This window comes from Miscanthus floridulus, chromosome 1, assembly GCF_019320115.1.
Source record: "Miscanthus floridulus cultivar M001 chromosome 1, ASM1932011v1, whole genome shotgun sequence".
Lineage (NCBI taxonomy): Eukaryota > Viridiplantae > Streptophyta > Magnoliopsida > Poales > Poaceae > Miscanthus > Miscanthus floridulus.
Genome location: NC_089580.1, coordinates 98,001,475 through 98,028,413, shown reverse-complemented (window position 1 = coordinate 98,028,413; position 26,939 = coordinate 98,001,475).

The window sequence follows — 26,939 nt, the reverse complement described above, 5'->3', positions numbered from 1 at the left end:
GAGCCATACTGTAGGAAGCAAGATTAATCCAATTAAGACAATCTAATCAAAATCTAAAGAGTAGCCAGGATGGATTATATAACTCAACCTAGACTCACTACCCAACCCAGACTTAGGGTGAAGGAAGTAACAAGTGAATTAATCATGACGCATGAATCGTTCTTACGAACAAAACATCAAAACTTATAAGGTACATAACCACAGTTATTTTTATATAGGGCATAATAAGATTACTACTCCACCACACAAACCCTTTTTAATCAATTAAGGAATGGTGAGAATGAAATAAGATAAGCCAGAAGCAATTTGGACCAAATTAACAAGTTATATCTATTTGTCCCAAATCATTTTGAAGTTTTTGGAAAACAATACAACAAAGACTTTGTAACGATCGCTCTGATACCATTCTGTGGCAGAACCTCCTAAATTATAGGACCCACATGCACTTGTCACTGTCCAATGACCTTTGACAACTATGCATATGTTCCTAGTAACTTAAGAAGTCTGTCGGGTGTCCTCGGGGAACACCGAATCATCCACGATTTCCGAGTAGGATCACATTACAGAGTCATTGCAGTATTACAACATTTATTCAAATATATACATCAGAGTAAAGTAGCGGAAGTCTTACAATAACATAGTTTACAAACCAGTTGTTTCAAACCTTACAAACTAAGTTCGATAATTATTACAAACCATAATAGTAGTGGAGTGGCATAATTAACATAAACATAACACACAAAATAAACATCCTGCCCAAGGATCACACAATCACTTATCGTCATCGACCTGAACAACAGTCATGCAGTAAGGCCCAAAACAGACCTGCTCATGAGGCTCACCTGCAACAAGGGTCAACGAACCCTGAGTACAAAAGTACTCAACAAGACTTCACCGAAATAAAACTAAGAAGACTTAGGAATGCAGGCTCAGGGATTCAAGGTATGGCTTTAGCAATAATCAAAGTTCTTTTGTGTAAAAGCTCTTTAACAAAATTCTTTATCTCAACATGTAAAATGTTATAAGTACCACATATGAATCTGCCATGATCCGTAATGAGATCATGAACGTCATATCAATCTCTTTCTCAAACTTTCTCAAGTTCCAGTTATTAACTACGATGATGAACAGAGAGTTGAGTGTCCATAACAGAGGAGCAACGACGATTCGAACTGATTAAACCCAACTGGGGATTCCAGACCACACGACATATGCAGGCCCTCGACCTACATATATCAACCTATAATCAGATCCTCTAAAACAAGAACGGGTCTGCGCCACCCGAGAATACAGTACTCCACCAATCTGGCCCATGGCCACATGGGTACATGCTACTCTCGCCATCTCTCCACTCCCAGTGCGTGAGTAGCCATTCTCATAAAAGAATAGCCGAGTTAAGGCTTATTGGAGTATGTGGTTAGTACTACAAAGTCTCATCTCACATAGTTCAACAACGGACGGACCTTAATCGACATAGGCGGAAAGAAGCCGCTCACAAGACCTCCATGTCTTGTGGCTCTCACACACCAAGTCCGCCCGGTCTAGATTTATTACTTCACATTCTCATATTTCATGATAACATAAGTAACCAAAGATCCATTTAAAACTCGTAGGTGATAGGTAATCATCCGACTAAGCATGACTAAGCATAACTAGTCATTTACGAATAAAACAGGTAATCAAGGTAGATATGGAAAAGCAAGGTTGGTAATGCACCAATTAGGTTTCCACTTGACTCCTAATCACTTAATGCAGTATATAAAAGCAAAAGCGATAAAATTTGTAAAACACAAGGTAGGGTTAAATGCATCCGGAGCTTGCCTTCGTTGATGGAAAGGTTAGGTTCCTACGACGTTCCACAAGTATCAGATCCGACCTCAACAGGCGGATTAACCTCCTCCGCAACTTGATTAACTACCACGTGTTCACCTTTGTTCACTACATGTAGTAACAATGCTATGTTTAACATGATGCGGGATACGAAACATGATGCTTGATGATGGATACAAAATTAATAATTCGAATACAACTTTCCTTCGTGGTACAGTTGCAAGTCAAACGAACTAAATCTTTTTCATAACATATACATCAATTGCCAAGGATCATTATCAACTAATGACCCAAGGTCATCACTCAATCCAAAATTTCAAACAAAACCTAAATCATTAAAGGTTACTATTTGCTTTTATGAATTAATTATTTAATTCAAAATTATGAAATAAATAAACTTAGTCTAATTGAGCTCAAAATTTTAGTAAAGATTCATCACATGATAAGTAAGTGGCAAAACAAATTTCATAATTTTTGGATAATTAATTGAGCCTAGAAAAATCATGGAAATCCATTTATTAATTAATTGAGCAATTTTCATCACATCCATAAATTACTGAAAGACAATATTTCATATTTTTCTTAAATAATATACATCACAGAGAGGTCACACAAAAATTTTCATAATTTTTGGAGCCCCAAATAAATCTACACAAAAATAACAAAAATAGACACTATTCATTCAAATCTAAAAAACAGAAAATTCATTTTGAACTACACAGTCGCTGACATTGGGTCCCACCTATCATCCCCAACCTCTAGCTTTGACCGCGATGGCGACGGCGCTGACCGACGGAAACTCGCCGATGGTGAGTCGAACAGCGATGGCAAGGTACAAAAACAATCACCATGACTAGGCACATCGACTGACATCCCTACTTGCACCAATTACGGCCCTATACTAGCTCAACGATAGCCATGGCGGACGCGGCGGCTCGGCGACACGACGCCAGCGATAGGAGACTGGTAGCAATCAAATAAATAGCTCAGGAAGCATTAGTAGCATACCCTGAACTTGTTGAAGCAAAGAACGAGACCGGAGAAGCAACGGCGACACGGGTCGACGTTCACGGTGATCGCGGCGGAGCAAAGCTCGTCGGTGACGGTGTTCCGGCGACTGCAGTGGGCAAAACGATAAATCAACGAGGTGTTTAGCACCACGGCATCGAGACGAGGCCGTAGGTACACCAATCAAGGGCAACGGCTCACCGGAGGACGCTGGCCGTGGTGAAACGGGATCTCTAGTGAGGTTGTTGGCCACGAGGAAGAAGGGTTGCTAGCGTCGGTTCCCGGTGGAATCAGACGACCACAGTAGGATGGCTAGGCGCGCAAGGAGTAGGTGAAACTAATGGATGCTTTGCTGCGACGATGGAGGCACTACAGCGACAGTGGGAGCTCGCTGGTAATGAGCAAGGCGACGGGAAAAATAGAGCAGCGAAATGAAGGTTGACGACGGCGTCTGATCTTTATAGCACAGCCAGGAGAGCGAGGAGGCGACACGCAGTGACCTTCATCGCACCAGCGTGAAGCCAAGGGCAGCCATAGGCACGTCTGGAAGACCGGAGAAGGACACCGGCGGTGGGGCGGTGGTCGTGGTACTGTTCCTCATATTTACAGAATTGTCATCCGTTTGAAAATTCAAATTACTCCCAAATTTGCATAACAACTCAAAAATCTCCAAAAATAAAAGTTGCTCAAAATTCAAAGTTCTACAACTTTTCTTTTACAACCAACCCCAAATTCAGCCTACTTTTTGAAATGAATTTTTGAATTCAAATAGGGGACATTTAGGGAATTACGCCTTTTCAAATTACTTCAAATTTTTCATAACAACATTGAAAACTCCAAAAACAAACTTTGTATAACTTGACAAGCTCTACACTTTTGCTTTTAGGCTCAACCCCAAAATATGCTTAGATTTTGAAATGAGTTTTCAGGGTAGGATTTAAATACTGAAAATCAGGGTTTTTCATAAAAATTCAAAATCCAAACAAACTTTGAACTTGAGTCAAACAATACAATTCAACACATACCACATAAATGTAAACTTGTTTTAGTGTATGCATTATCAAAATTTTCACTAAATGCCAAATGCTTTGCAATGCATATGATGACATGGCAGGTTTTAGTATTTAAACACCCGAGGTGTTACATCACCCCACTATTATAAACCCTACTTTAGATAATTATCAAGTTGCATTATGAGTTATGCAGTACATGTAGTCTGGATAATGATCACTCTTATACTACACCTAGAGTAGCTTAATAATCTGTAGAAGCCTCTCATCTAAACAATGGGAATGGGAATGCTTATTGCTTATTGCTTAGTTGCTTGGGCAATGGTAGAAGTCAAGCATGAGAAGGGAACTCATACTCGTGCCTATAGGATGTTACACCTAGATAATTAACTACTAAAACCAATGAGGGTACAACTTGACTTATCTAAGTAATCTTTCTAAAGACTAATATACCTAATGTGGTAATCTTGACAATAACTTGGATATCTTGCTCATGCAAGGGGTAGGTTGTCATGAGTGTGATATCTCAGATGGCATAGCTCCTGGAGCAGGAAGGACCGTGTATTGGGATACGTAAGTCCGAGTAATCACTTGTATAGACCACATGTCACGGATGGGGTCGACAAGCCAAGTAACTAGTTGCGACCTATTTATCCATGAAACTGGCAAGGAGGGTGGCATCGGTCGGGAATTTCCAGGACATTGACCGAGCACCCGCTCAAACCTTTCATGTGACACTCGGCCTAGATTAGGGAAAGGTTGGAAGGCATGAGGCAACCCTTACCTAGGCATGGGTATGGTGGTTACTCCCGACTTCTGTGTGGGTATACTTGTACAACTCTCTAGAGTCTTGAAAGCCTGGAGTCCATCAGGACATAACTATTTGGTTGTTCTTTCTTTCTATACCCATGGTAGCAAGGATAATGGACTATGAGCACCTTTGTACAATGATGAATACCTTTACTTCTAAGGTTGAGCATGGCATGTCATATTCTTAATGAACATCATTTGTTTCTGGACTTATACAAATGCCGGATAATCACCCTATGCATCCACCAAATACTATATGTTGGAATTAAGCCCTGCGAGTATGGAATGTACTCACGGTGTAGCCATTAAGTTGTTTTGCAGGTATGCCATAGACCGTGTTAAGCACTAGCTCGACTGCCACTGCATAGTAGCACTTGGAATGGGCATGACTCCAAGCGTGCTACAAGTTAACTCAGGATTCCTTGTTGGAGCGACTATGAGAGTGAACCCTAGTGTAGTAGAGACCGCGTCCACTGAATGGAGTGGGATGTAAAACTTTAATGGGAAGTCTGATTAATTTGTACATAATTGTATCGATTGAGTTCCATCAACTGGTTTGATATTGAAATAATAATTAGAATACTATGTGCCACTCAACCTGATCTAAAGAGGAGTTGCTCAGTGCACTCCTAGGGGCCTCAAAGTTGTTAATTTGACATCCCCCATCAGCTTTGGTATTGATCCCTAATAGGGCAGGTATCGGGGCGCGATAGCCCGGGGTATCGAAGCGATGGTTGACTTGCGCATACAAACCAGTTATTAAACCTCCATTGGCTAGTGTATGATACTCGAAAAAAATGAAATTAAAATCTTGACTTCTATTTCTTAGGACCCAACCCTAAAGGTTAAAGGTAACCCTACTCTAATTAGATACTCTAGCCCTTCTCCTACACCCAATGAAATGCTAAGCACCTAGGAAATTTCGGAAGAAAAACAATAAAATGCGGTAACCTTGAGAATGTAGACATGGGATGGTTTATAAGATCACCTAAGTGAGGAGTTGTCTTTTGTAATCACCTTATGCATAGTACGTTGTAATGGTAGAATAACCGAGAGCTAGTAGTGATCCTAATCTTTCATCTCTGAAGGCAGCCCTTATCCCATATCTCGTCTGGAAGTTTTGGTAGAATCTCCCCTATATCTTAGCCTTATCTTCCAATCACAGAACAAGCAGACGAGTATGCAAATAAGTCAAGATATCAACCAACATCATAGCTAGCATAAGAGGTCCATAGACATGGTTCACCAGCATGACATAAAGGTTCATCAATTTCTCAATCATTCGACCACGACCATTGTAGCGACTTGGTCACCTAGACGGATGACTACACAACCAATCAAGTAACAAAAGAATCAACACAAGTATCACGCCCGATGTTGCTAGGTGACGAGTAAACAACTGATGTAAAGTGTTTGAGCCATCACAATGGAATGACTAGGAGACCACGACGAGCTTCACAACTATGGTGGTGGAGGCTGCTACTGCTGCTATTGTTGTTGTGAGGAATACGATGGCAAAGGTGCTTGCTGATGTGCCTAAGGAAAGGTGGCAGTGGTAGGCACAGTCAGAGATACACCTACAATGACAAAAAAACAAGGGTTAGGATTAAGCTCTCTAAGTTAGGACAAAGTAACTCATAGGATCTAGGGAGGTGAAGAAGGACCTGAACTAATACCTATTGGAGCTGAGCCTAATACAGCATATCCTTGAGAGTGGGATGCTAGATAGGACACCGGAACTACACCTACAAGAAAGCAGAGATTGAATTAGAAGAATGTAATGAGGAACTTAGAGTATGAAACATGCAAGAGACATAACTTGAGCAGCGAGCAACGAAGGAATACCTGAAGCCAGCAACTAGAAGATCTAGTGGGGGTATGCAGCAAGGCTAACCTATGAATGTCATATCTACTCGATGTTCTAAGCATTGGCCGCCATGTCAGTACGAACTTCCTGCAACTCATCTTTGGTGGCAAGTGAACCCATCTTTGCAGGCAAGGTGTTCATAGAGTTTCATAGCAGATTGATGACACTCTCCTACAAGAATCTTCATTCATGCTCAAACCTTTAGTCAAAGTTTCCTGCCACTAACGCTACTGTTGCTTGGACCAAAGCATGAATGCCCTTGAAGAATGGCTCAAAGTAACCAGCTGGATGCACCCAACCTAAAAACAATGACTTCTACATTCCTCCTACGACCATAAGCACCACCTTGAGTAGAAGGCTCACCTACCTTGATTGAATGAGCCTAAGGCTGAGGAATGTCCTCGGTAGAACAATCTAGGTTGTTGAAATGAGGACCATAGGATTTTTGCCTAACTCCCTCAATGCCCTCTAGGACTGCCATACATTTTACCAATGCCATGATGTAGGGCTAGCAACCTAAGTAACCTTTAACCTCGTGCTTGCACCACATCATCTCCGCAACAAGGAAGTTGATTCAATTCACCTTGGTACCATCCAGAATGCTCCTGATGGTCACATAGTACTTCTCCCGGATAGTGTCGGTGTTACTTATCTTGGGCAGCAAGGTACGGCAAAGCAATTTGTTCAGCACCATTGGTTCCATTGCTAGATACTTGGACTTCCCATAATCGAAGTTTAGATTTGTATAGAACCAGGCCACTTCACTCTTCTTGTTGGCCTTGGGAAGACTATCCATTCGCTCTCCTAGCTTGCAAGCCTCATAGTCAAGCTAGACCACATCTGCAAACTGAGTGAAGGAAGCTCGGTACTTGCCTCTCCCGATCATCCACTTAATAGTCTCTTTCTCATGGTTCACTTCAAGAGTGGCATAGAACTGTCGAGCCATGACTTCATTCCAATTGTGGTGGAACCTCATGATGTTCTTCAACCCAACATTTTCAATTTTGGATAGCAGCCCCTAAAGAATAGCTTGCTTGCTCATGCTATCCCACCTGACCCACTTCTAGTTGGTACACATTGTGGCTTGCTCAAATCTACCCTAGAAGAGATCATACTGATCATGAGTGTGGAAAAATGGATATGGAGAAGTCCGTGGCTGACTCAACTGCTTCAAGTCACAAGCTTCACGAAAATCCCTGAAATGATCCTCCCTCCACCTGACCCATTTCTTGTTAGTACACATTGTGGCTTGCTCAAATCTACCCCAGAAGAGATCGTACTGATCATGAGTGTGGAAAAATGGATATGGAGAAGTCCGCGGCTGACTCAACTGCTTCAAGTCACAAGCTTCATGGAAATCCCTAAAATGATCCTCCCTCCAACTCTTCTGCTTTCTGGTCGCACTCGTCACAACAATGGGGTATATAACCACTCTCGAGTTGTACTCCAACCCCTCATCTACGGACTCTACCTCCTGCTCATTGCCCTCCTCTTCTTCCTCATCCCCATCACTATCATCATCACCACCACCATCACCTCTAGAGCAAGACAAAGGCTATGGAGTTGACCTTGAAAATGGCAATGAAGGAGACAGTTCACGGTGATGTTTGTGTGGAGATGGTTGATGGCCAACCAGAGCATTTGAGGCATTCTTGGACCTCCTCATGTGTGGAACTATTTTCTTGCTCCCCATCTCCTCCTCAATATCATAGTCACTATCCATAGGATCATCACCATCCAAAATAGAACATCAACTACTGCTAACATTGTCCCTTGGCCTCTTTTTCTCTCGATCACCACCATGAAGATGAAGAACCGAATGCCTACAATGAAAGGAAATAGCGAGAGTTAGTAAAGACTTGGATAAGAACAAACAGGTAAGGATATTGCATAAAGGGGAATAGAATCAGATAAATTGGAGTAGTGTAAACACGAACATAAGAACCAGTGACAATGTTCACCTATGGCAAGTATACGAACTCATTACTACATATGAAAGGCACCTATAGTTTTGAAACAACAGGATAGTTAAAAGTAAACTAAAACAGTATTGGACAGATACTGACAGAGTGTTCGTTGAGCACACGGACCATCCATCAGCATAACCAAGAATAGAAATGAATACAATAGAGGGAACTCAGACACTATCGGAGCCTTCCATTAGGATATCGGAACCATCCAATAGCATAAAGTCCTTGACACAGAACATTCACCAACTACAGATTGATCGATGGAGTAATCGTGAAGTTCATGGACCATCCATCATTCCAACCAATAGAATGAATCAAGTAGAGAAAATCTACTAAGTCCCTCAAGGATGGCGGAAGCACCCGACAATAGTCACGGACCATACGATAAGATTCCAATGGCATAGTGTCCTATCAATGCTCAATCGATAAATCCAAAGATTTAACCAATGTCAATGTTTACAAACTTGCACAGAAGTACTCCTAAGCATGCTCTACAAGATCCCCTAGAAGTATTTGGAAAAACCCTAGCCATTATCTAGATCGAACAAACCATAGTTTTCAATCATAAAGATAGAGGGAAAGGCAAAAAGCGAAGGAACTCACTCGGTACCTCGCATCTTGGAAAGGCACTTGGTTGTGCACGTGACCAAAGGAATCGACGAAGAAGCATCCAAAGATTGTCATCACGGAGTGGGCGGTGGCACGGGCGCATGTGCGTGGGGGACCAATGGGTGGAGAAAAGAAAAAGGACTTGTCTAGGTACTGTCGACCCATATATATAACCAACACCTATCGGATCACCTAATAGAATGGTGGACCATGTGCCAAATCATTGAGCCCAATAGTTGGAGTTAGGTTCAGTGGTGCATCAGACAATTCGTAACAACAAATAGATCGTCCATCAGATCGAGTAAAATAGTGGAAGCCCCAAAGGTCGAAACCTACCAAAAATGAAGAAAAGGAATTTTGGAGAAAGGATTTTGTGGAAGCTCTCTAGCAACCCCTTGATGAGCTTGAGTTCAAGTGGGGGGGAATTGTAATGACCGAAGTTACCATAGACAATGAACTCTCATTTTGGTCGCCCAAGCTCCAATTAAATGGAATTCCCTAACAATCTCAAGTAGGTCACCCTAAGCTTTACAGTGGAGAGCTATGAGATCAAGTTTCTAAGCTTGGTTAAGTAAATCTAGAGACTATCGGACAATCCGTTACTCATATCGGATCATCCGATAAAGATGTAGAGACAACAGATGGATTGGGAAGTGAGTTGTTATTCATTATGGGGCATGGCCCACAAGTCAGCATGAGTGGGAGATATTTCACAACCCTAGACCCTTAGCTTTACTCATCCTCTCCTTATTTCTCTCACACACTCTCTCTTTCTAGAAGGAAGAGCAAGGAGAGGGAAAGGATAAACTAGAGTGGGAAGGAGACGAAGAAGAAGAAGAAGATGGAGAAGAGAATCAAGATGCTAGAAGGCAACAAGATCAGCCCTAGACCAAGCACTTGAGCTTCAACAACCTCTCATCTCATGGTTAGCTCAAGAGCTCTCTCCTCTCTTTATCTTGAGATCAATCCTCCAGCCCTAATCTAAGTGTTCTCTCTTGCATGGATGGATCATGGGATGACTTGATGGAAAAGTACCCCAAGAGTAAGGATCAAGTATGCTATCCATCAATCTCTCTTTATCTCTTAGATTTCTCTTGGTCAAGGAGTCACTAGTTAACCTAAGCCAAACCTAGCTACCTTAAGCCTAGATAAGTCACCTAAATGACCATAGAAATACCCAGCACATGCATGGATGCTTTTACCTGAGATCTAGATATGAATCCCCACGCCCTCACCAATAGTCAGAGTCTCTCAATGAGTGGGAATATCAGAGCCTTCGTCACCATGGTGGAGTGTCCGATGAATTATACCGAACCAATAACCTAAGAACCCAAGAGCACCCAGTTCCCATCGGAGTCTCCATGATTCCCACAGAGCATCTACCAACCCATATAGAGCCAAACCAGAGACCACCCACCTTGGCATCCAACACAGTGGAGCATCCATCAGTAGGATAGACTGTCTGACTATCACAGAGAAGGTAAGGTTAGTTAGCAAGTTCACTCAAAGGGTCACCACCATTAGTTCACACTCGTAGCTAGTAAAGCAACAATAGGGTCATAGTAGATACCTCTCTCTAAGTCCTGAGTAGAATTCCTAATTTCCTTATCTATCGTGCGATCATCCCCAATCCTTGGAATCTCTCCTTTCAGACTCGGATGTCTCATTTCGTGCGGGATCATGTGTGAGTCATCGGGATCGGCAGCACTATTAGGCAGGCACCCCACTATTATAAACCCTACTTTGGATACTTATCAAGTTGCATTATGAGTTATGCATTACATGTAGTCTTGGATAATGATCACTCTTAACTACGCCTAGAGTAGCTTAATAATCTATAGAAGCCTCTCATCTAAACAACTGGAATGGGAACGCTTATTTCTTATTGTTTAGTTGCTTGGGCAATGGTAGAAGTTGAGTATGAGAAGGGAACTCATACTCTTGCATGTAGGATGTTACACCTAGATAATTAACTACTAACACCAATGAGGGTACAACTTGACTTACCTAATTAGTTTGGCTAAGGATTAATATCCCTAATGTGGTAATCTTGATGATAACTTGGATATCTTGCTCATGCGAGGGTTAGGTTGTCATGAGTGTGGGACTCAGACGGCATAGCTCATGGAGCAGTAAGGATCGTGTATTGGGATATGTAAGTCCGAGTAACCACCCGTATAGACCACATGTCATGGATGGGGTCGATAAGCCACGTAACTAGTTGTGACCTATTTATCCATGAAACTAGCAAGGAGGGTGGCATCGGTCAGGAATTTCCTAGACATTGACCGGGCACCCACTCAAACCTTTCTTGTGAGACTCAGGTCAGATTAGGGAAAGGTTGGAATGCATGAGGCAACCCATACCCAGGCACGGGTATGGTGGTTAGTCCTGACTTCCATGTGGGTATAGTTGTACACCTCTGTAGAGTCTTGAAAGCCTGGAGTTGTTTGGGATGGAACTTTTTGGTTGTTCTTTCTTTCTATAACCATGGTAGCATGGATAATGGACTATGAGCACCTTTGTACAATGATGACTACCTTTACTTCTAAAGTTGAGCATAGCATGTCATATTCTTAATGAACATCATTGCTTTCTGCACTTATACAAATGCCAGATAATCACCATATGCATCCACTAAATACTATATGTTGGAATTAAGCCTAGCAAGTACGCAATGTACTCATGGTGTAGCAGTTAACTTGTTTTGTAGGAACGCCGTAGATTGTGTTGAGCACTAGCTCAACTGCCGCTACATAGTTGTCAACACAGAATTTCATCCCATGTTGAGGACACACGAGCAAGCCGGAAGGGTCCACTCGATGGAGCTAGAGATCCACCTAGCTTCAGCGTAGGGGTGGTCGATCCTGCGTACTCCTCCTAAGACGTGCCAGTCAATTTGACCCTACAATTGACAAGGAGAGAAAGTTTATTGGTAATTTAGGGCAGAACATGCCAGTGTTGCCAGACAGTCCTGAATGTGTGGCTCTGAGAGCCGATATGAAAGGAGATCAACTAAATAGTCAATTCTAGCATATTCATAAGAATAAATCGGTTAAAGCTCATGGGGTTGTGTAAGAAGAATTGGTTATCATTCAAGATGAATATCATTCTTTAGACAAATATTGGTCAATGGCAATAAGATATTAATAATAATTAGCTTATACTGAGCCAATGACTATAAGTAACCGAACCCCTTTATAAAAGAAATAGTTCATCATCATTCAACCATTTAATAGAGATAAATCTAATGAACATGTTAGATCTCATCTACCGCTATGACTAGTGGGGCATGAGGCAGAATCATGTAGACCATAATACAATAATAAGATCATGGGGCTAACACATCTTTCAACCCATCGCTACTTCAACGGTCTCGTGACATGAACTGTTCATGAAAGCACTCGATATTAGCTAAAACAACCGATTTAGGCATAGCGCACAGTTAAGATCATGCCTTCTTAGAAACAGATCTACCAAATAACGATCCCCACTCCACGGTGCTAATAGTGGGGTGTGAGGTAGAATCACACAGGCCGTCATAACGGGCCATGAAATGGTTTTCGCTAGCCAACAGATCTACTTAAGATCAAACACGTCTTAATCGCACGCTATGCATGATTAAGATTGATATAAAACATTCAATAAAACATAACTCATCGTTTAAAGTACAGATTAGATCAGTTTAGATTAACAAACGATGGGTTAAAAAGGATATAAGGCCGATCTAGATCAATTCCAATCGGGCGAAGTGATATTGCTGTAATTAAATAAATAATGGAAGCAAAAAGCAATATCGGTAACTTAATGAATCTATCCAAAGAAACGCCACCCTTAGATAGAGCCGATAACTTGACCTTAATCTAGTTCGAGCAGTGGAGGTCGACCGGATCGATGCAGCCGTACTTGAACTAGACAAGAGTCGATAACTAGCTTATACCAGAGTCGAAGTGGAGGTCGACCGAATTGATGCAGCTGTATGAATAGAGGTATAAGCCATGACGGTACTTATAGACAAGCAGTGGAGGTAGACCGGATCGATGCAGTTGTACTTGCTAAAGAACTCGCTGAGATCTACTCTACTCCTACTACTAAGGGTGGCCGGAGCCAAAAAAAGTAAATAACTTATATTTGATTGATTGTGTGTGTCCTTTACAAAAGCCGGGGTTTGATATTTATACCCAGAGCCAAAAAACGAATCCTACTCGAGTACGACTCAGTACAATCTTTGGTACGAAGAAAACATTCTTATTTTAAGATAACTTGGACTCTAATCTTTCCCCTTTTGTAGAGTCTGATATGTATCTTCTCGATGCCAATCATATCTTATCATCGTTATTTGCTAACACCATTCAGAGAGAAACAATCCCAGTGTCGCATACAAACTAGCAGATATCAATCCTTACACAATCAACTCCTTGGTTGGCATAATCTTGGAAGCCTACGAGTTCCCGCGCTCTTCTCCCAAATTTTGGTGTAAACAATAGTAGCACTTGGAATGGGCATGACTCCAAGCGTGCTACAAGTTAACTCCGGATTCCTTGTTGGAGCGACTATGAGAGTGAACCCTAGTGTAGTAGAGACTGCATCCACTAGATGGAGCGGGATGTCAAACTTGTAAGAAGTCTGATTAATTTGTACATAATTGTATCAATTGAGTTCCATCTACTGGTTTGATGTTGGAATAATAATTGCAATACTATGTGCCACTTAACTTGATCCAGAAGAGGAGTTGCTCGGTGCGCTCCTGGGGGCCTCGAAGTTGTTAATTTAACATCCCCCGTCGGCTTTGGTACCGATCCCTAACATGGCAAGTATCGGGGCACAACAGAATCCTTCTCTACCGTCATCCGCTATCCTTGTGTTGTCCTTGAACAAATTAGCTAGAAGAAATACATCCATTCCCTATGGAAATATGATACCCTAAATACTTCTAGGTGAAAGCTAAAATGGTAATTTTGTACGCTTACGGACTAATTTCTATGAACATTTAGAAATACCAATAGGGTGCAGTCTTTGGGCGAGTCATCGGCCTCTCGCCGCGTAGGGCAACAAGGTCATCAAGTGACCTTGGACCTCTCCACCCAAGTGTTTGTGAGCTTGAGGGTGTAGGCTTTGGGTGAGTCATTGGCCTCTCGCTGCGTAGGGCGATGAGCTCATCGAGCGACCTTGGACCTATCCTCCCAAGTGTCTATGAGCTTGGGGATGCAAGCCTTGGGTGAGTCATCGGTCTCTCACTGTGTAGGGCAATGAGGTCATCGAGCGACCTTAGACCTCTCCTCCCAAGTGTTAGAAAGCTTCAGCATCACTTCATGAGCAAGGAGCTGTTGTGTGACTTTTAGCAGCTAGTGGTGATGATCCTTCTAGAAAGGGTCATCGGCTCTCATGCGTGTGCGAGGCTTTATGGTCTAGATTCATGTCACATTTTTAGGACATGGGGAGGAATTGTCCACGGCCTGGTTCCGACTATCGGGACCACTCGGGCCTAGTTCTGGCTTCCTCCCACTACCCTTTCCTAACCCCAAAGGGTGATACTACCTTTTTTATAGGCAGGTTTTAGTTTTTGCCCTACGCGGGGAGAGGCTTGACCACCATAACCACACGGTCAGAGTGGTGCGCCTCATCGGGGTCAATGGGTAATCTAAGTGGGACCCGATATCCTCCCCAATCGACATGGAGTTTGGCTATGCCTCTCCAAGAGACATCCCATAAATCATCAGCCATCAATCCTGTTGGTCCCCAACTGTCTCTACAGCAGCTAGGGGCAAGATGCCTCCCCCCATAGGGGGTCAACCCGGGAGACTTCAAAGTGGATGACTCGAACATAGAGAGAGATGGTCGTGTGGCTCTGCACCACCGATTAGAGACATAGGGGCCCATCTCCTCCCTACCCCTATCCCTTTTGTGGCCTCAAGCCCTTCTAAGGGCTGGCCCAAGAGCGGTTTTCCTAAGCATGACATGGGGTCATGTTCGCAGTGGCTCGCTCTGGCATGTAGATTTGGAGGTGCGTGACCTCCTTGATCATGCAACATTGAGAATGTTCACTCATGAGCAACAAGGAGCCTTCTGAATGAAGGCGCGTAAACCAAACCAATATGAAATATGAAAGCGAGCAAGTGCTGGTATTTCTTAACACAAATAGAAGGATTCAGCAAACGTACAGAATTACTGTTGTAGCTTTCACCCAAAAGTATTTAGGGAATCATATGTCCACTAGGAATGGAGGTATCTCTTCTAGCTAATTCATCCAAGGAAAACACAAGGGGTAAAGATGGAAAGGGTAGAGATGGATTCCTGTGGCTTTTGGGTCTAAGGACTGGTAAACTTTACTCCTATTTGCTTACTTTGAGCACCGGCGTACACCTGGTCTGCCAAGCGATACCGGCCTACGGCTCTACGTCATACACGAATGTGGGGGATTACAAGGGATGGATAGGGCTATCACCACCTACCGCCTACCCCTCAACTAAAGGATATGCAGCAAACGAAGGTAGCCTCTAGCCTAGACACCACGTCTACGCTATCAACTACTACTCTAGCATTACATAGGGTTATCTACCTTTATCAGGGCCCTCTACAAGAGTATCCACCTTGGGGATGGATGATGAACCCACAAACAAATAAGAATAGAACTTAACTAATCAAAAGACTTAATGCCATTAGAAACCCAAACACTTACTTAGCGAATATTCTATTGAGGTACACGTGTTCGCCAAGGTACAAGTTCGGGTAGATACCGACAAGTCCGGCTCTTCCCTGTACTCTTCCCTCACATCTCTCCCAAATACTCAACTCTACTAGCTATGGCCTAAGCCTTGGAGTGATGCTCAAGTGTGTGGTGCTCTTGCTCCTTGATGTGATGTTATAATGAGGAGAGGGGAGCCTCCTTTTATAGGTGGAGAGGAGGGGGCTCTTTGAATAATGCCTCATCCCCTCATGGAAAGTGCAAACCGACCTCAAGATATGTTTGATGTAGACTAGGCCCGATCTTCTAAAAGGTATGATAGTGTCGATTGGTGGAGACTCGACGTTCACAATCTAGGCTTCGAACCAAGACTAATTCGGACCCCTACAACCGTTACACCACTGCTTCATTGGTTATCAACCATGCGAACGCGATTGACCTCGCCGATAAGGCTTTCCTGCAAGCGAATCGAGAACACAAGCAAGAATAGGATGAACATAATCTGAAATTGCAAATAAATATGAGGCTTATGATAATGAGAAGGAGTTCAAGTCTTTATTTGAAAGGACTAATCGCCACAGGCGAACAAGATCAAGAACTGGGGCCCTGGTTCACAGCAAGCAGCCTTGGCGGCACAGTTGCAGCAAAACGTTGTCTATTTCACGAGGAAATCAAGAACTAAACAAAACCCAAACCCTAAGGAGAGTGACGACTGCTATTTATAGAGTCTTGGATGTCACCCCCTTGGACACGCCCCCTAATGGGCCCAAACAAGATACACAGTCCAACGGACCAAAATATGGTGTCGCAGCACCCTGACAGATTCTAGACGCTGACTTCTTTTGACGATTCCTATTGATTCCGAAGGTCTTTAATGTGAGACCACTTGGATTGGCTTCCTTATCAAATTAGCTTTTCAACCATATGTGGATCATCGAAAACAGAGTCCAGATGCGTCCTGGGTGACCAGTTTAAGCTAGACTGGTCCTAAAACCCGAGATGGGCTCCAACTTCAGTTGGACTGGGCCTCCACCATGAAAAATATGAATTGGACGCCCATGCTGGACCTCCTCCTCTCCTTGGATTGTATATGATGAAGAAGTGATGTCCTCATCATCCTCCCTTTCTTGAAGTCGTCCTCGACTGAAGTAGATTGTCTCCTCCATTGGATGACAGCAACGATGGCTCTAGAAGAAGACGTTCATCTTTTTGCCCAATCCTTCGCAAAGGCGGCTGCCATGGTGGTTTCTCAGCTGGGAATTCATCCTCCTCCTGCAAAAGGTTAGTACCAACAAGAGGCATAGCACTAGAAGTAGGACCAGGTGGACATATAGACGATGTACAAGTTAAAACATAACAAGGTTCATCATGATCAACAAGAACAGATTTAAGAGCAAATAAAACTTCTTTCATGTTACTTGATGGTTCAATTGTTGGTTTGCTAAAGTCTTTATCATGGTCTTTCTTTTTCTTTTCAGCAAGTTCCTTTTCATATTGCACAATTTCAACAGGAGTTAAAGGAAGTAAAGTGATGGTCTTTCCCTTAAATATAAAAGTATATCTATTTTGCCTACCATGATGTAGAACATTATTATCATATTGCCAAGGGCGGCCTAACAAAAGTGAACAAGCTTGCATAGGCACGCCATCAAAATTAGCATAATCATGGTATGATCCGATAGAAAAATGCACACGAGTAGATTGTGTTACCTTTGCCTTACCACTATTGTTAAACCACTGAACATGGTTTGAATGTGGAAGAGCACATGTAGATAAACCAAGGGTCTTGACAAGCTCAGAACTTACCAAGTTATTGCTGCTCCCTCCATCAATTATAGCACGAACACGGAAATTATTGACAATGAGGAACATTTGAAACAAATTGTGGCGTTGTAGCTTGTCTACTGGCTCAACTTGTGTACTCAAAACACGTTGAACAAGGATTGATCGGTAGTTTGCAGTGCATGTCACACTATCAATTACCTCATCAGGATCTTCAGCACTATCCACAAATTTATCTGCATAAAGATCAGTTGCAAGTGCAAATTCATTCTCTTCATCACTAGCACTAGCATACCCATCATCATCAGTAGCAATATATGCGCGTTTGCTAGGGCATTCTTTAGCAATATGTCCCATGCCCTTGCAGGGTGGCAAACAATTTTAGAAGAGCTGCTAGAGAAAGGTGTAGCAGATCCACTAGAAGAAGGTGTGATAGAAGAACTCTTCTTTACAGGCGCTGGTGGTGTCTGCACATCAAAAAATTTACTCACCTCGGTTGGACGTGAAGGAGTGGACGGATTCGTGGAACACCTAGGTTGTCGTCCCTGTACTTCCCTTTCAGCTTTAAGAGCATAATGATATAACTAGGAAAATCTAGTCGATTCTTTATAGTCAAGAACATCCTGTATTTCATGACGCAAACCTCCAAAAAATCTAGAACACTTATCCATTTCATCCTCTTGTATGTTACTATGTGCAAGACCAATTAAAAGCTCCTGATAATATTCCTCAACAGTCTTACTACCTTGATTTAAACGTTGCAGTTTTAATCACAGATCACGCTGATAGTATGGAGAAACAAATCTCGATTTCATTCATCGTTTAAGTATAGTCTAGGTTTGAGGTATTTGAGCATTAGCATTAGCATTAATATTATTGCAAATATCATTCCACCAGAAAAGCACAAAACTAGTAAACTCACTAGTAGCAAGTCTAACTCTATATTCTTTAGGGACTTGATGGGAGCTAAATTTTTTATCTACAACCATCTCCCAATCTAAATATGCTTCAGGATCAGCAGAACTAGAAAAAGGAGGTATCTTAAACTTGGTTTTAGAGAAAGGATCATTATTACCTTGGTTATTACCTCCCATACTGCGTCGGTTAAAGTTCAACCGGTTATGGTTACATGCATCCTTAGCACATCGTTGAGCTTCAGCTTCAGCCTCCACGTTGCCATCCTCCTCCTCAGAGAGATCATCATCATCATCTTCTTCATGACGTGGTTCAACATGTCGTTGTTCAACATCTTCAATCCTCTTGGCCAAGTTGGTGATTTATTGAAGGATCTCATTGAACTTGTCATCAAGAATGGCATGAAGCTCATTCTTAGAAACATAGTCATTGAAATCTATAGGTGTGTCCCTGTTTCCTTTGCCGCTGCCTTCCACTTTTCCTGACATGGTTAGTAGAAAGAAGAAGACAACACAAATAGTATTATCCCTACCAACTACTTAGGTTGTGGACAAGGAAAAACAAGGCACTTAACTCTCAAGCGTCTTACCATGGTCTTACAAGTGTTCTTACCAAAGCAACAGCGGTGCAATCGGTCGTTGACTGTGATACCATTGTAGCTTGAGTGTAACAGTTGCAAGGCGAACCTGTACTTGGTTAGAAGAAAGTGGAGCTTGGACAGGCACAATATAGTAGCAAGGAATAGCAAAATTCGCAACTGAATAGCAAAGCTAAATAAGTATCCCAAGTACTTGTCTTAGTTGCTGGCCTACTCACGTTCCAAGTACCAGATGTATGAGGTGATGTGAACAGCAGGAATAAGATTAGGAACAAGGCCGAAATCAGCACACACAAACACAACTCAAATGGCGCTCTCTATGTGCTCCTCTAGATATTGTTCCACTTTTGCCCCTCTCTTTTTTCTCTATTTTCGGGCTGTTGTTGTTTTTTTGGATTCTTTGACTTTTTATTTTTATTTTTTTGATATTTTTTGTTCACTTAGGAGCACAAAAGAAGTAACCACAGAAAATATGAGCTTAAACAAGTGAAAGGCGTGGCCTGTGGAATTTTCAGAAGACGTGCTCAAAATTGACAAAAAGCTTGTGACTACGAAAAGAGGATCTTGTGACCAGTTTTTGACCAAAATAAAAATCTCTGACCCCAGCAAAGCAGTGGATGGAAGGATCCAAAAAAATTTTCTGATTGATTTTGATATATGGAATGTCAAAATCTGAGTTCATATGGGAAAACTAGACCAGTTTTACGAACTGACTCCGAATTAGAAGAGAACAGGAACAATGCGCGTAAAATTGGTCACGGCAGCAAGGATTTGATGGAAACAGTAAAGACAAGTATAACAAATTAGTTGGCGTGGACTAGGGTTTGATGGATATAAAGGAAACACAGCAAGACTTGAAGGTGTTCACAGATGATGATAAAAAACAAAGAAAAAAACATAAACTGGACAAAAACGATCTAAAACCAGCAACCAGAGCTTGACCTAGGACACAAACTCAACCACGCGACACAGAGATGAAATTGCATGGCACAACGAGGCTATAGGACAGGGAATATGTGGTGGTGTATATTTTTTTGGCTTTTTGTGGACTATAGGTAATGCAAAAACAGTAACAATCTAAAGGGAAAAATAAAGTTATACCTAACAGGCAACAAGGTCTCTGATACCACTTGATGTAGACTAGGCCCGATCTTCCGAAAGGTATGATAGCGTCGATTGGTGGAGACTCAACATTCACGATCTAGGCTTCAAACCAAGACTGATTCGGACACCCGCAACTGTTACACCACTACTCCGTTGGTTATCAACCACGCGAACGTGATTGACCTCACCGAGAAGGCTTTCCTGCAAGTGAATCAAGAACACAAGCAAGAAGGGGATGAACACAATCTGAAATTGCAAATAAATATGAGGCTTATGATAATGAGAAGGAGTTCAAGTCTTTATTCGAAAGGACTAATCGCCACAGGCGAACAAGATCAAGAACTGGGGCCCTAGTTCACAGCAAGCAGCCTTGGTGGCACAGTTGCAGCAAAACGTTGTCTGTTTCACAAGGAAATCAAGAACTAAACAAAACCCAAACCCTAAGGAGAGCGACGACTGCTATTTATAGAGTCTTGGACTTTACCCCCTGGACACGCCCCCTAATGGGCCCAAACACGATACATGGTCCAACGGACCAAAATATGGTGTCACAGCACCCTGACAGATTCTGGATGCTGACTTCTTTTGACGATTCCCGTTGATTCCGAAGGTCTTTAATGTGAGACCACTTGGATTGGCTTCCTTATCAAATTAGCTTTCCAACCATATGTGTATCATCGAAAACGGAGTCCGGATGCGTCCTGGGTGACCAGTTTAAGGTAGACTGGTCCTGAAACCCGAGATGGGCTCCAACTTCAGTTGGACTGGGCCTCCACCATGAAAAAGATGAATTGGACATCCATGCTAGACCTCCTCCTCTCCTTGGCTTGTATGTGATGAAGAAGTGATGTCCTCATCAGTGTTGAACATGGTCGTGCACCTACGTAACCATCATTGCAACATCGGTGGGAAGTGACCTACCAAAAATGGTACCGAAAGGGGCTAGTTGGGGTGCGGCGGCACCGCCACTAAGCCCAAACACGCCCATTTTTGGTGAGCGAGCTCCTTTGGTCTTCTTGACTTGGCCCATGATGGTGTTCTACGAAGATAATGTGATTTGATTTGAATTTGGCCAAGTTCTCCATTCCTTCAGGCCCTGATTCTACTAGTGAGTGGGCTATCTCCCCTTTGGCTCATGTTGGATGTCTACATGTTGCATTCCTTGTATACTTTAGGCTTTTTCCTATCTAATCCCGATATGTCCTCTTGCAAATGAATAATCACCAAAACTTGTGGAATTGATTAGTTATAAGTCCTAATTCTAAGTTTGGTGTTCTTTTTAGCAGGTTTTATATAAATGTTGGTGGTAAAAAGCGTGAGTTATGAACCGCCAACAAACTCCCCCACACTTAGCCCTTTGCTCATCGTCGAGTAAAGTTAAGGGCTAAGATGGATCATCTCCTTGATATGACATCTGCATACAAGTTATTCCAAGCTTAACCAGAACCTATGAACTTTGGAGTGTCTACCACATTATCTTGGGTGATTGAATAATGGAACAACATGGATTCAAATCCCCTTGCATCAATTAGTTCAGAAACTTGGGTTTTTTATTTGATTTTGAAATGTAAACATAGCTTAGCTCCTCAAATGATTCTCTCAGATCACTCAAGTTTGTGTTTGTTGGTTCATCACCAAGGCATATCATAGTGTTACCTTCTTTCTTTCCTACTTCTAAAAAGCTTATGTGGATCTTTGGGTAGGGAAAGAAATGTTTATCCACTCATACTATACTCCTTTTGTATGAGTGATCTCTCTCTGCCTTTTTATTTTGAGACATGGCTATCATTTTGTTATATTTTTTATGAGCCTTCACATGCTCATCTTTTTTCAATACCTTGGGACTTTCATGTGTCCCTATTTTTTCTTCATGGACCTTCATGTGTCCATATTTTTTTCTTTTTTCATACTTTCGCATAGCCCATGTCTCTTAAACCACATATTGAGAGAGATCACTATCTTGTAAAACATGAAGTACTTTCCTAACAAACATTTTTTGTCTACTCCCAATGTAGGAGCAGAGTTTTGGGTGGATGGAGGCATGTTTTAGCGTATTCCTAGTGTAGGGATAGATTAAAATATGTGGCGTGTATGTGGTCTTGATCTTGGGGGCATGATAACTTTCTCAACAAGGGTCAACAAGACTTGACAAAACTCAATGCAGGAATAAGTAGCATAATTATGGAGGTTTTAAGTTCTAATCACTAGATATGGCTTTGGTAGGAATTTGAACATCATTGAGGAGCATGCTATTTGAATTTTGATTTTGTAAAATAAATCACAAGTTCTTTGCATGAGAGAGCAAGGTTCATTTTCATCCTACTATATCACATACTCCAATTACTTAGATAACATGGGGTCCTTATCATAGTTTGTTCACAAGTTATAGGAATATTAGCGAGGAATAAAGAGTATGCAAATTTTATCAAAGGATAGCATGGAGATGGAGTGTCATTTGTTTGTATATATTTTTTTAAGTTGTTCAATTTCAAACTTCAAAATTTGGGAGAGTCAAGTGTTGAGTTGCACAAACCACCATTGGAGAGGAGCTGAGTCAGAAGTGGTTTGGCTAAACAAAAAGTTTAGCCAATGTTCTCTTGAGCCATTTGTCCTACCCTTCTTCATGTTGGAACAAACGATGTTTTGTGCAACGTGTTGGTGGGAGTTCTCAGATGTATGTTCGTTATGCATGAGAGATCTCCCCCACACTTATTCTTGTACCTGCTTATTTAATCAAAGAAAAACAAAGAAGGAAACAAACAAGGGCACTACCGGTTTAAGTATCGGGGAGCCTAAATCATATTATTATTATTATATTGATCTATTATGTTTAATTTTTTTATTTGTTCACCAAACTTTGTATACTCAAACAAGGCTAATGTAAAGTTTGCAAAAAAATAATCTAGCCTTGACTTATCTCCATAATTAGATTACTTCCTTTGTTTATGAAAATTAAATACTCTTGGTTCATTAATCAAATTTCAACACCATGTCAAATTTTGATTAAAGAAGGTCTTTTTAACCTAAGCACCATGCTTAATTTTGAAATACCTATGGATGTACCAGTTGGATACATCCAAACTAGAGCATATGACATAACAAGAGAGGCATGAATTTGTATGATCTCATGGAGACAAGTATGAGTAAAAGAGTTTGGTGAATTTTTATTTACATTTACATACCTGAGTGTATTTTCCAGTAGCATATGTGGATGAAGCTTTGAGGCTGCTGCAGTGGTGACATGATTGCATATGGTCCAACTCAGGTGAGCAGCAAGGCTAGGCCACACACACCAATAGTGTGTATAGGCCATAGGCCTTGGTGGTCACAACAAAGGTCTAGAAGAGGAGCACCCGTCTTGCGGCTCCTTCCTTTTTATATATATTTTCTCTCTCTTTTCTTTTCCATATATTTTCTCTCTTTTTTACCATATATATATTTATTTTCAACTTTCTTTCTTTTTTTAGCAAGGTAGAGTTGTCATCATTATTTTTTGGATGGCCTTTGGCATGGATGGAACTTGTAATGAAATTCTCACCATTCTCCCCCACACTTGGACTTTTGTGTAAAAGCCAAGTGTGCAATGTTAGGTTTTTTTTCCTTTGAGTGTGTTCCATCACAAAAGACCATCGTCGTGTATGGTTGATGTAGCTCCCATGTTCTTTAGTGTCAAATGTACCTTGTTCTTCTTGATCTCAACCTGAAAGGGTTAGCAACCAAGAATACCCGTAGGTGCATACGAACTTGATAGCATGTTCTTGCTTCTTATTTAAAAGGAAAGTTTTTTTTAATGATAATCATTATTATTAATAATTTTTTTATGATTATATAAATATATATTTTTTCTTATGATAATCTATGGTATCTCCTGGTAGTGCTTTGTTTATGGTCACAAGCTCGACCTTGGGAACTACATCTTGCAGCTATCAATGGTGGTTTAGTTCCCAACTTCACCACCAAGCATTTAGCATTATCATTCTAGCTGCAAGGTGAGTGCCACAGTGCAACTATGGGATTTCAATACTTATGATAAACAAAAGCATCGACAACCATCCTCTAAAAAAGTTTGGAGATGAGGATTAAGAGATGGTTGCGATCCTCGTAGAAGCACGTGGCCCTAAGCAACATGAACTCTGTAGACTCCAAAAGTGAGCATGAATCAAGAGAGGTTTCGAAAGTGAAGCTTTCATGCTCATAAGTGGAATCCTTTATCTTGGATTCCAGAGTCAGTGCTACAGGGATGTCCAAGGCACTTTTTCCTCTCTTACAAGATATATCATGTAAGTGCAACATTGAATCTAGACCACTATCGAGAACAATGTTATGGTCACCAGAGGGACATGGCTCAAGTTCGAGGGAGGGTGATGAAGGATGTTCTATTTCACAAGGAAACCTATGTGAAATGAACAGGGATGTGAACTTCACCTCCTCAAATGGGTCATGATTGGGAAGATGCTCCGCCTTTGGGATTTCTAGGTGAGTGGCAGAGACAGCTTTCCCAAACTCTTCACTAAGGCTCCCGTGGGGATATTTTCATGAAAAAGTTTGTCCAACGGGTAGCCTATGAGAAGATCAAACTCAAGGGTGGCAAAGATGTGGAAATCTATGAAAACTTTGATTTTGTTAATTATGACTGGCATGGCCCTGGCGATCCCACAACACTCGAAAAATAGTACCAAAGGTCTTTTGAAGAGTTTATTGGTTGGGACTAGCGGCATGTTAGCCAAAAGGTTTTTTGCTAGGAATTCTAACATGATACTAGTCCCAATTGTGGGGTTGTGTATGGCGTCTATATTTGTTCCCCTTAATGAGCAAGGTATGGTCATGGAAGGTGAAAGAATTTGAATTGCTTTAAAAGAATGTTTCACTTATAATTAACCATTCCTTTGATGGTTCCACTCTAGGGGAACTTCCTTTATGTGCTTTTCATGCTGTGATAACTTTGAGGAATTGCCATAATCCTTGAATTCAATTGTGAACTCTGAAGGATGAATCACTCTTTCCATTGGTGTTCATGGTTCGGGTGAGGGCTCAATAGTTGAATCTAAGGATGGAACTAGTTTGGATTCGGCTGATGTCGACGAAATATGGTCGGCAGTCTACCTAGGGGTATGCCCAAGGTAGTAGATTATCGGCAGACAGATGCGCAAGCCCCAAACAAGATGGTGATGCAAGACAGACACGAGGTTTTATCCAGGTTCGGCCGCCAAGAAGGCGTAATACCTACGTCCTGCGTCTAATTTGTATTGCTGTATGTCAATGAGAGATGTTTTTTAGAGGGGTCCCCTGCCCGCCTTATATAGTCTGGGGGACAGGGTTACAGATCTAGAAACTCATCCTAGTCAGTTACAATTGCCATATGTGGCCGGATAAGGATCCCTATTCTAACCGACCAGGATCCTGCTTGGTCACCAAATCCGTCTTGATTCCTTGTGCGGGACTCCGATCAGGTTAACTGGGCCACACGCCGTCTTTTGGGTGGACCGAACCCATCGATCCGGGCCAGCCCAAGCTTAGCCATAAGGGTATAGGGGTTAATACCCCCACAGCTAGTCCCCGAGCATCATGTATTATGCTGCGACACACCATTTTAACCTTCTTTGACAAGTGAGGCTTGAGCCCTTGATGCCTCCGACCACCGTCATCTCCGGAGAAATAGGTTGTCCAAAGAATGCATGGTGCTCTTAAGAAACAAGAAAAAGATTTCTTGTCCTGAGAAGTGTGCCCACTTGTATTTCTGAAAAGAAATGTAAGTGGTCTTGAAGCATAGCGTCCTTGAACATCAGAAGCGTAGGGGTCGAAAAACAAACACATTCACCGCAAGGTGAAGTGTGCCCACTCAGTCCCCGAGCCTGGTAGTAGGTGACGTAGGCACGTGGTGCCAGGGTCTAAAAAGAATTCCTAGTTTAGTTGAAAACCAAATTGCCGCACAGGCGAAACGAGATGCACCGGCAGGTGCATCGTACCGACATAGTCCCCGAGCTTGCTGGAAGGCAAAATATGAGCCTTGTAGCAAGGTCTAAAGAAATGTCTCTTAACTGTACGTGAGTATAAATCACATGTAGCCAATGAGAACCATTATTCAAGCAGTGGTCGGGGCAGTCCCCGAGCATATTATTAATCCTTACAATTATTCAAAGCACAGGGGTCGAGTAGACAAACACATTCACCGCAAGGTGAAGTGTGCCCACTTAGTCCCCGAGCCTAGTAGTAGGTGACGCAGGCACGTGGTGCCAGGGTCTAAAAATAATTTCCACTGACGTTAAAAATCCATTCGCCGCATAGGCTAAACAAGATGCACCGGCAGGTGCAGCGTACCGACGTAGTCCCCGAACTTGCTGGAAGGCGAAATATGAGCCTTGTAGCAAGGTCTAAAGAAATGTCTCTCAACTATATGTGAGTACCAATCACATGTAGTCGAGGAGAGCAAACTCCGAATAGTGGTCGGGAGAGTCCCCGAGCACAGCAGTGGTCATAGCATTTACTGAGTACGGTAATGGTTGGAAAAGTCACCGTGGTCGGAGTATTCCCCGAGCAAGGGAGTGGTCTGGTCAGTCACCGAGCACAGTAGTGGTCTGGGCAATCCATTATCGTGTGCGCCGCTTGTACTATTATTTGGTGTATTTATTTGTCGCCGTACTCTATCAAGTCCAAACCGACACGTCTGGTCAAAAAAGCAAACACGTATAGCACGGCATTCTGCCCTCTTACTCTTTCTGGCAAACTGTCGCTTGGCACCTGTATAGAGGTG